Source organism: Triticum urartu, chromosome 3A, assembly GCF_056163025.1.
Source record: "Triticum urartu cultivar PI428250 chromosome 3A, HENAU_Tu73, whole genome shotgun sequence".
Classification (NCBI taxonomy): Eukaryota; Viridiplantae; Streptophyta; class Magnoliopsida; order Poales; family Poaceae; genus Triticum; species Triticum urartu.
In genome coordinates this window covers 644,387,606-644,399,550 of record NC_141875.1, presented here as the reverse complement: position 1 = coordinate 644,399,550, position 11,945 = coordinate 644,387,606, and positions in this window count along the sequence as shown.

Here is an 11,945-nt window from a genome sequence, read left to right as displayed (position 1 = left end):
GATGGGTGAAGAGAGCAACATCACAATGCCTTCAGAACGAAAGAATAGAAGTTGAATCATTGGAAAGGAAAGAATTGAGAAGAAAATGACAACTTCTGCCACAAATGAGCTTGGAAAACACCCTTCCAAGAAGGTTATAACAGAGTTGTTGGAAAAACACCAACGAAAAGAACAAGCTTGTAGTGGACTTATGGAGAACATCTCAAAACTATGAGTTGAAATTCTGCCACTACAGAAACAAAATATTGGATTGATTTCAACAAGGAGGCTAGAAACTTATTTCACCGGAGGATAAATCAAGAACTTGGTTCATTTATATATAAATAGCAACAATCCTTAGGGAAAGCTTTAGCTGAAATATAACCCAATATAACTCCAATGAAGAGATTGATGGATTGAAAAGATGTCTTGAGCGAAGAGAAAATGATGGATTTAGATATGTCACTCTAGAAAACTTGTGAATCATGAAACACGAAGGGAAAATTGTCAAGAGTGACATAACGCCACCTCAAAAGATAAGGTAGAACGAATTGCACTTCGGAATGCAAGATGAGCAGAGCTTGAACTCCTCAAAACAAGACATAGGTTGAACACCATGTTTATTTTAGAGTATATCTTGGCAGATCAAAACTTCGAGGGAAATTTTGATAAACAACTGAAGAATGAAAGGAATCCTTGATGAACCACCATGTAGAGCCTCCATGAAGAACTGCGGTAACAAAATGATGATAAAAAGAAAGAGAAGTTGACAGCACAAAGTGAAGCCTTATAACGATTTAGACGGATCTCCATGGTGATATAATTGCGAGAGCTTGGAACTCCGGGAAAGAAAAGATGAAAAATTGAAAACCGAGAACTTGATGAGCCTCCGGAATAAGGAATTGAATTTACTCGATGAAGCAAGAATAATAATTACATTATGCTTATCCTTCACCAATTTAAATTGATGATAAGCAACGGATTTTTTGCATACTACTTATTCTCGTAGCTTGGAAATGATTAAGATAGATATAGCGTCAACTTGAAGAGGCCTTCAACGAACCACCAATAGGATTTGGAAACAACGAATGAATTGATATGATAACGAAGGAAGAGAAATCTTGAACAAACCACCGTAAGAATTGAAAAAGAACGAAGAAAAAATAAAGAAACACTAGGAAGAATTAGAGAACGAATGAAGATACTTGAGGGGATTTAGATACAAGTGAACGAAGAGATCCTGAGCTGGTTAGATCATACTTGAATGATGCACCGGTATGATTTGGAGAATAGGAGATGACATCTAAAATGAATAATTTTGAGATGATGGGCTCCGGAGAATCAAACTGAAAAAAGACTCATGAAATGCCCTGGATGGGTGAAAAGAATTCTCACAATCGAAAACAATTATGAGAGGATGGCATCAAGCTAGAACCATGAATCTTTGATAGAATGGATAAGAATTTAAGAGGAACTCTTCTTCGGTCTTCAAAATCCGAGAATGACGACAAGAAACACCACCATGATTTGTTGAGGCACTCCGGAATGAAAAAAAATAGAAAGGTTGAACAAATGATGAAAAGAATTTGAAAGATCTTGGAGAAGGTATTTGACTAATGATAATTCGTTCTTACGTCAAACTTTGAAATGAATTTGAGAAGCTCCGGGAAAATATGAAGAGTCAGGTAAGATCCTGGGAAAAGACCTGTGGTTTAGGGCCCACTCAAAAGAAACACCTTCAAATGATTAATTGAAAGGGAGATTGCGCCGGATGATTTAAATGGCTTGAATGAGATAGCATCCTGAAATAACTTGAATGGATCAAGAATGGAAACGTGAATCTTCTGAGATATCTTCAGCACTCCAGAACAAATGAATAGAGAGAAGTGAATGATTAAGAGGTGCACCGATACGAGAAAACATATGAAAGGATGAAAGGGACATGATCACACCGAAAGCTTGGATTGAATCCACCGGAGAAGAAAAAGAATGAAGAATGATGAACTTGTAGAGCATCTTCATGAGAACCACCGATTAAGAACATTGATTGAAAAGAATGAAGAGACTTCACATGAATAAAATGTATACTTGATGAATACATCTGATTCCTTGAAGAAAAAGGGCTGGGTGGGTGGGAAAACAAAGGCAACTTGGGGACAGATTAAATGAACAACATTGGGAAAAAACCGAGAGGAGATCTTGCGGATGTTGAAATGATCGGATCCACTTGAAGAGAAACACGCCGGCTGAAAAGGATTGACATGCCAATCTCGATTATCATGAAGGATTAGTATTCACATAGAAATGTGAGAACATCGCTTAGGAAAAGGTATGGATTCAACACTTGACATCGAAGCAACTTGAATACCACAACTCAAAACATAACAAAGGGTTGGCTTGCAAAATAAGTCAGAATCAAACAGATGATAGATCCCATATCGTATCATGTGTCTGTTGGAAAGATATCCTACAATATACTTGAATTCCCACTTATAAACTCCCGAAACTTTCTGGTAATGCAATCGGGTGTTGGGGATACAAGGGAAGCATAATATCTCACCCAAACTAACAATTCCTACATCCAGCTGTATCCATCCTTCAACACATAACCAAGAAACCTTCGGAAATCATGTACCTCAACCTTCGAAAAGCATCCGTTATACAAGTTATGGCAATACTCCCGAACTCCCGCCCCAGTACTGGGTGGCGTCGAGGTTATCTCACCAACAACTGCATAAAAGAGATTTTCGATGTCGGCAAAACTCAGGTACTCCAGAACTGCAACGATAAAATTGTGATGACAACACCTCGGAGCTCAACTCCCCGGGACACTGCCACAACCACTAAATGTCAGGAGGCACCAAGAACAATGTTCTCGTCACAAAACCATTGGAACGATTCCAAGATACCCATGTGATCCTAAAAAAATTCCTGAAATTTGAGAAGAGCAGAGTCAAAACTCTGCGTCAGGAGGCCTCACCAGACCGACGAAGGGACTGAGGAGTAAAAAGGATCCTACTCTCCGATATATATAATCCTAATACTCAAAACACTTTGTTCTAGACTCAACAACGTCAGCGATTCGATCAAGCAGGGGGCTCCTAAGTCGGGGAAGGCTCTGTTTACCAACTTGTAACACCCACAATGCGGCTATATCTCCCATGTGTCGGGGCCCGACTTAGAGGCATAGCCACATGGTAAGCTTGTCGCAAGAGGGGAAATCTTCACACATCCCATGTACTGAATAAGAAACGGATAAAGAGTTGGCTTACAATCGCCACTTCACACAATACAAGTTAAACATACAACATCCAGAATACAATCAAGGTCCGACTACTGAACCAAAATAAAAGAAGACAACCCCAAATGCTAGATCCCTGATCATCCCAACTGGGCTCCACTACTGATCAACCTGAAAAGACACAAAACAACGATCAAGATCTTCATCGAGCTCCCACTTGAGCTGGTTTGCATTGCCTGCACTGGTATCATCGGCACCTGCAACTGTTTGGATGTATCTGTGAGTCACGAGGACTCAGCAATCTCACACCCGCGAGATCAAGACTATTTGAGCTTATGGGTAGGAAAAGGGTAGTGAGGTGGAGCTGCAGCAAGCACTAAGCACATATGCTGGCTAACTTATGCAAATAAGAGCGAGAAGAGAAGCAACGCAGAGATCGTGAACTAGAAGTGATCAAGAAGTGATCCTGAAACTACTTACGTTCAAGCATAACACAAGAACCGTGTTCACTTCCCGGACTCCGCCGGACAGAGACCATCACGGCTACGCACGCGGTTGATTCGTTTTAATTAAGTTATGTGTCAAGTTTTCTACAACTGGACATTAACAAATTCCCATCTTCCCATAACCGCGGGCACGGCTTTCGAAAGTTCAAACCTTGCAGGGGTGTCCCAACTTAGCCCATCACAAGCTCTCACGGTCAATGAAGGATATTCCTTCTCCCAGGAAGACCCGATCCGACTCGGAATCCCGGTTACAAGACATTTCGACAATGGTAAAACAAGACCAGCAAAGCTGCCCGATGTGCCGACAATCTTGATAGGAGCTGCACATATCTTGTTCTCAGGGCAACACCGGATAGGTCAAGCTACGAGTAAAACCAGACCTCAAGTTGCCTCGAGGTGGTCCCGCAGACTGCCCGGTTCGGACCAACACATAGAGAAGCACTGGCCCGGGGGGGTTAAAATAAAGATGACCCTTGGGTTGGCCCACCCAAGGGAAGGGTAATAGGTTGTTAGGAAAATGTAAAACCAAGGTTGGGACTTGCTGGAGGAGTTTTATTCAAAGCGAATTGTCAAGGGGTTCCCATAACACCCAACCGCGTAAGGAACGCAAATTCAAGGAACATAACACCGGTATGACGGAAACTAGCGCAGCATGGAAATAGAGCGAACAACTAGCAAGCAAAGATAGAAGTGATTTCGAGGGTATGGTCATCTTGCCTGAGATCCCGCAAGGAAGAAGGACGAGTCCATGAAGGCGACGACCAGACGTAGTCGAACGGATCCTCACATCTCCGTAATGAAACCAAAGCTAACGAGAGAAGCAACCAGGAAAGAAGCAAGCAACATAGTAAACAACCATCACATAAACATGGCATGATGCGCAACAAAGTATGATGCATGTCCAGTTTAATGAGGCATGTCATGGCAAAATGCACAAACAATACTACAAATTAAGTGGAGCTCAATATGCAACGAGTTGCATATTGAAGGAACACCACATGACTTATTTAGTTCGATCTCGTTTGAGTATCCAACAATATTAAATGTTGATTAACATGGCAAGAGTTGAAGCATGACAAAACTACCTATCTAGGCAAGTTTAAATGAGGCCGGAACAACAAGCAACAAGTCCGAAAATCCTCATATGCATATTTCAAAATTGGTACTGTTCTGCCCTAAACCATATTTTAAAGTTGTTAAAACATGCAAGGCAAGTACACCATGTTAAACTAGGCATTTTTCTACCCCATTTACATATAAAGTTTGTTAAGTTTAGAGCTACGGTTATTTAGTTATGAATTAAATCATTTTAGCATGGCATTGGAGCAAATTAAAGCAAACAGCAATTTAAACATGTCACACATGCATGAAATTAGGATATTGTGAAACTAGATGAAATTATATTCAATTTTCATATATAAATCATTTTAATCCGATGCATGGTTGTGGCGTTGTTAAATGCATGATCATGAAGGAGTTTTCTGTAAAATTGGTGGTCTCTGAATAATGCTAAAATCGCAGAGAGAGAAAACAGATCTGGGCCAAAACTGGCTGGCCCAAAAGGTAAAAAAACAAGAGGGGGGCGTTGGGGTGTGTTCTCACCATGGGCATTGGCCCGCTGGTGGACAGGCTGGGCTGCAGCTAGGGAGGCCCACGCGGTCGCTGGAGCTGGGCCAGGGTGAGGGCGTGGTCAACGCGTGGCTGGACCGAGCGAGCTCCTCTCGCTCGATCTGGACAAAGGGGAGGCACTGAAGCGGTGGTGTTCCTCTGCTCGCATGAAGCAGAGGCGCGGCGCAACGAGACTTGGCAGGATCGAGCAGAGGGACTTGGCAAGGCGGCGGATGGAGCTTCTACTCCGGCGACGAGGTGATGTAGGGAACGGAGGGAGGCATGGATCTGCGTTAGGATGAGGAGGAGGCCGGTGAGAAAGGAAGCAGGGGCTTGCCGGCGGCGTGGCCGGATGCGGAGGACTTGGCGAGGAGCGGGCAGTGGACAGCGGGAATGGGGCGGCAGTTTGGTCGTCGACACGGACGACGAGGTCCTGATTCGGCGGGGTTCAAGTCGGCAGGGGAGGCAGCGGTGGTGGAGGTTCGAATGGGGCGCCATGGATTCCACCTGCGAGAGAGAGAGAGAGAGAGGGAGAGAGAGGCAGGGTGAGTGACAGGGAAAAGAACCAGAGGAGCAAGGGAAGGAAGAGGTGGCGCGATGGTCCGGCCTGAGGTCGAGGTCGCCGGCTGGCAGGCTTGCCGAGGTGGCACGGCGTTGGAGGTTGGAGGAGCTCAGTCTCGGGAGCGCTCGAGCGCGGCTGCTGGGATGCTGGATCGAGGCTGCTCGATTGGATGAACTGGGGGCACATGAGCCATTGGATGCTGATATGACGGCTCCAGATGGGTGGATGATTGGTGGATCTGGGAGGTGCCTGGATGTGTGCCGATTGGTGAGGAGGGGATCTGGGAGGATCCCAAGATTGAGAGTGACAGCGGCGGATGAGGGATTGGATGGATGGGACTGCCTAGTCTAGGTTTTGGACCTATATATATATACATAGCATTCGGGTTAGATTAGGGGCGATCTAGTCCCTCCGATCAAAATCTGATGGTTAAGGAAAAAAGGCAATGGAATCCAAATAAGAAAACAGTGATGTTTTATGGATGTTTGGAGATGATCCGAATCCAACGGTGACGACTGCCTGGGTCGGGTCTTGGACAGCTTTCGGACACGCGCGTGAGGAGGTCCACAGGCTGACGAGAGAGCTTAGGTTGGGCCTGGCAATAGGTAGTGGACTGTGTAGAGGAGATTGGGCTGAGAGGAGAGGAAGTAAGGCAGCCCGGGAACCATTTCCAGACACTGAAAACGTCCGACGTTAGACCGGCTATATTGCCGCTATAGTTTAACGGTTGGGCTATCAAACGAGCTCTGAATGCGATGAAACTTGGCAGGCGGCCTACTGAGAACAAAACAACACCGCACGCCAACTTTCCTCCCATTCCAAGAACATTTTCCGGCCACTTATAAAATACTATTTCGGAGGGCCACGGGCGCGTGCAAGTGTGGTTGAGCTCAGAATGGACAACGGAGAGAACGAGGAGACCAGGACGGATGCAAGTTTGAAAAGATGATGGTGCAATGCCGATGATGACATGGCAAGATGCAACATGCAAGTGAATAACAAGGCAACAACAGCGAATAACTGGAAGACACCTGGCGCAACGGTCTTGGGGCGTCACAGGTGCGCCTCTGAGATAGCCACTTGCTCCAAAAGACCCATCAGTGCGTCCGGTTGTGCACCGGACAGTCCTGGACTCTTTTTGTTGCTCTCCTTAGGAGCCTAATACTCCGGACTTCGGGTGGCCGAAGGGTTACCTTCTGGCCTTGCGGACCAGGAGAAATCCTTTGTGATGACACCTCAGGGTCATCCGCCCCAGGAGGCGGGGAGATAAGGGGAGGCATTTCTCTCTCCATCTTCTCCGGAAGAAGATCCTGAAGACGAACTCTGTCGAGAAGGGCTACGAGCCGGACTGCAAGATATATGTCTCGGTTATTGTCCTTGGAGATAAAACAGGATATATTTACCAAAGTACTCTTCTTCACTTACAGCTCGGTGGAGGGCTGGCCCCCCTTGCGGGCGCTGTGTGGTAAGGATGCCCTCTGGGGCAGGGCCCCCTGGCGAAGGTTTCTTCCCTCGTTTAGAAACCTTCGATTCCAAGTCTTCAGAGGCGGTCCTTTTCCTTCATTGGGGAGAGGGGATTCTAGACTCTTCTCCCGGATTATCCTCCTTCGCGGAGACACTAATTCCCCCGGTTTGGATGAGTAATGTGTGAAACCCGCTTTCGGCTTCTTTATTCCTCCCTTTATCTTCCCCTGATGGCACTTGATAGGGTGCATACTCAAGCATCCTGGCTAGTACAGGGTCCGGTGAGTCTTCGGGAAGGGGGGCCGAACACCTGATCCCCTCCGCCTTTCTTTTCCAGTCCTGGCCGACAGCGATTTTTTCAGAATGATGTTATGACAAATAAAAAGACAGCATGTTTGGCTGTAGAATTACTTACGCGGGTATCTAAACGGTTGTGGCGGAGACTCCTCGGTGGTGTCCCAACACTTTATTCGCGATCCTAAGAACAATCCATACATCTCTTCGAGCGTCACGCCGAAGAATTGCTGAATAGTTCGCGGTCCTTCTAGGTTGAACTCCCACATACGGAGAGATCGACATTGGCATGGCAGGACCCGATGAACTAGCATAACTTGCATTACCTTGACAAGACTGACATCCCTCTTAAGGAGATCTCGGATGCGACTTTGCAATGTCAACACGTCATTAACTGGCCCTCAGTCCAGCCCCTTGTTGACCCATGATGCCAGTTGCAGCGGGGGACCCGAGCGGAAGGCGGCGGCAGCTTCCCACTTTGTACCTTGGGGAGCTTGATGTAAAACCACTCCTACTGCCATAAGTTGGACACCTCCGGGAAGGAACCCTTTGGCCATAGAGCATCGGCGCCTTTGCTTATTATGGCACCTCCGGATTCTGCGTGTCGCCCACCGATTGTCCTCGGCTTCACATTGAAGGTCTTGAGCCATAGGCCGAAGTGTGGGGTGATGCAGAGGAAGGCCTCACACACGACGATAAACGACGAGATGTGAAGGATGGAATCTGGAGCTAGATGGTGGAAATCGAGCCCATAATAGAACATAAGCCCTCTTACAAAGGGATCAAGACTAAAGCCTGGCCCTCGGAGGAAGTGAGAAACAAATACGACACTCTCATTGGGTTCGGGAGTGGGGACGACCTACCCTTGAGCAGGCAGCCTGTGCGAGATTTCGGCGGTCAGATACCTGGCTTCCCTTAGCTTCTTGATGTCCTCCTCTGTGACAGAGGAGGTCATCCACCGACCTTAAAGGTTGGATCCGGACATGGTTGAAGATCCGAAGCACTTAGCCTGAACCTTGGGTGTTGGAACTCGAGGTGGGGGAGGGGAAGGATCGAGTGCGAGAAAAGGACAGGCCTTGGCCCCTTTATAAAGAGGGTGAATGTCAAGCGTCCTCCGCGTGGCCGTTTGGAACTTGCCTAAAATTGAGGAGTCATACTAATAAGCACGATTGGGTTGCCCACACCCGTATTGATGAGAATCTCATGATAAGGGGAACATGATCTCTACTTCGACGAGACGTGCCAATAAAACCGCCTCGCAACACGTGTAGTGGCAGGCTGGGAAAACAGTTCGTAATGACCGGACATGACAGATGGCACATTATGAAAAGTTGTCAGCAGATTAGATTTGTGGAATATTATACTCTCTATGATGGAATGTGGAATTTGTTTTACAGAGCTGGACACAATCCTTGTGTTCAAAATCTTCTATGGAGTATTTGGAGAAGGAAACCGCCTTGCAATGCCGAAGACAATCTGCGCGCTGGACTCGTCGTCATTGAAGCCTGGTCCAGGGGCTACTGAGGGAGTCCTGGATTAGGGGGTCCTCGGACAGCCGGACTATATACTTTGGCCGGACTGTTGGACTATGAAGATACAAGATTGAAGACTTCTTCCCATGTCTGGGTGGGACTCTCCTTTGCGTGGAAGGCAAGCTTGGCAATTCGGATATGTATATCTCCTCTGTAACCGACTCTGTGTAACCCTAGCCCCCTCTGGTGTCTATATAAACCGGAGGGTTCAGTCCGTAGGACAACAACAATCATAATCATAGGCTAGCTTCTAGGGTTTAGCCTCTACGATCTCGTGGTAGATCAACTCTTGTAATACTCATATCATCAAGATCAATCAAGCAGGAACTAGGGTATTACCTCCACCGAGAGGGCCGGAACCTGGGTAAACATTGTGTACCCCGCCTCCTGTTACCATCAGCCTTAGACGCATAGTTTGGGACCCCCTACCTGAGATCCGCCGGTTTTGACACCGACAAAAAGACTAAGAGATAGTAGCATAATAGCATTATGACTGTACATTTTCTTGTGGTTTGACTTAATCTCACCATGCTTGTTTGCATCCTGTGATTTTCCAATTCTTGTGAACCAAACACCCAGATTGGCAGAAATCCTCTATTTTTAAATTCTCTGTTTTGCACGTGCATTCCTATCCTATTCTTGTCTATTTCCTATCCCTTCATTGTTAGAATCCTAAAATTCAAACAAGCCCTTACACAATTACTTCTATTACATATATGTGTCAAAGAAAACCTTGTGTGGTTTGTCCTGCTCCTGCGGTGTTGTGTTCCACCCCAGCTCAGCTTCTCCAACGATGGAAGGGTTCACCACAGAGGGATCCGCTCTCCAGACTGCCTTTTGCCGCCTCAGATCTTCTTCCCCGCCGACGGCAACCACGGCAACTACATTACCATCATCAACTGAGCAGATGACCTTGAGGACTACACGGGTCCGCAAGAGAGGTCGCACTCTTCCGTGTCTGCTTACGTTATGCATCGCTTAATATGATGACATGCTACTTTATCATCGTGTTCACCTATTAGACTCCGAGTCAGGTCCAAACTTATGCTGAAACTTGAGTTTTTCAATGGCCGTGGGGTACATATTGGGGCAGCAATCAGTACTATCTGTCTACTATCTGGTTAATCTCGGGTGTCTACTATGAGTTTCATGTTGGGTGCAAACAAACATTAAAGGAGCCATTATCTGTATTTTTTTAACGAAAGCTATTATCTACCTGCTATCATTGGTTTTGGGTCTATCCACAATTTGCTCCCATCACTCTGGATTTATGCATGCACTCCTTACATAATCTCACTATGTTTTATTCCTATGCATGTCTGTTATTGTACACAGTGGAACTGAACATGTAGAGCAAAAGAGACGATCCTTGTGTGGCAATAAAATTTCATGGAGACGTCGCTCCATGGTGGGCGCAAAGGCAGCCCCCCTCCACACATTTCAAATCATAATCAAGAGGAAGATAACTGTTCTGAGGGGGATTTAGAAGCAGAAGACCACCCCTATTTACCCCATGAGGTCTTCGCTCTAACTTGGCATGCTGATGTTGGTTATATCATGCATATGCTGCCTTGCATTTCTTACTTTATACATCAAATATGTCAACTGCTTAGTTTAGACATGCTTTGTGTGAATGCCATCTGTTTAGTTTATTCATCATTTATGTGAATTATGCAATGCCATCTTGTTTAGCCAGGCATCATATATGTGAATTTTGCAATGCCATCCTACTTAGCCAGTCATCTTACATGTGAATTATATCATGCCATCTTTTTTTTCGTTACGTATTACATTTGTCAACAATGTTAGTACATTCAACTACTCTTCGTGTGCATCAACCATTTGACACGGTGATGGAACATTCCGGAGTGAAAACAAGGTCTTCAGAGCAGACTATGCTATCTGACAAAGAGCGTATCTCGCTGGTTACGGATAGCTCCTCAGAGGAGGATTCAGAGACAGATGACCAGTCCTATTTCGCCCCGAGGTGTATGCTCTAATTAACTTGGTAGGGTTATGTTGCTCATATCGTGCGTATGGTGTCTTGCATTGTGATGTCATTTGATTAGTTTATATGTGAATTATGCATTGCCATCTTGTGCAAGACATTATATATGTGAATTATGCAATGCTATCTTGTTTAAAAGGCATTATATATGTGAATTATGCAATGCTGTGCTGTTGAGCCAATCATCATGTATGTGAATTATATCATGCTATCATTTTTTGTATTACGTGTTCCATTTGTCGACAACGTTTGTATATTCAACTACTCTTCCTATGCATCAGCCATTTGAAGCGGTGATGGAAGTATCTAAGGTGAAAACAAGGTATTCAGAGCAGACAATGCTACCTGCTGAAGCAGACATCTTGCTGGATACAGAGAGCTACTCACAGGAGGATTCAGAGACTGATGACCAGTCCTATTTCCCCCCTGAGGTCTATTCTCAAACTTGGCAGGGTTATATTACCCATGTCATGCATGTTGTCTTGCATTGCTTAGTTTTTACATCATATATGGATTGTCATCTGCTTACTTGCTTACTATATAAATCATATATTTGAATTATATCGTGCCATCATGTTTACATACACAACATCTATCTGAATTATGGCATGGAAACCCATTTAATAAGGACATCATATAGTTATATCATCTCATACTATTTAGTGTTTACAGTCATCATATTTTGAATTATGTCATTCTATCCGAGAATTATATCATGCTATCATGTTTCCATAGGCGGCATGTATGTGAA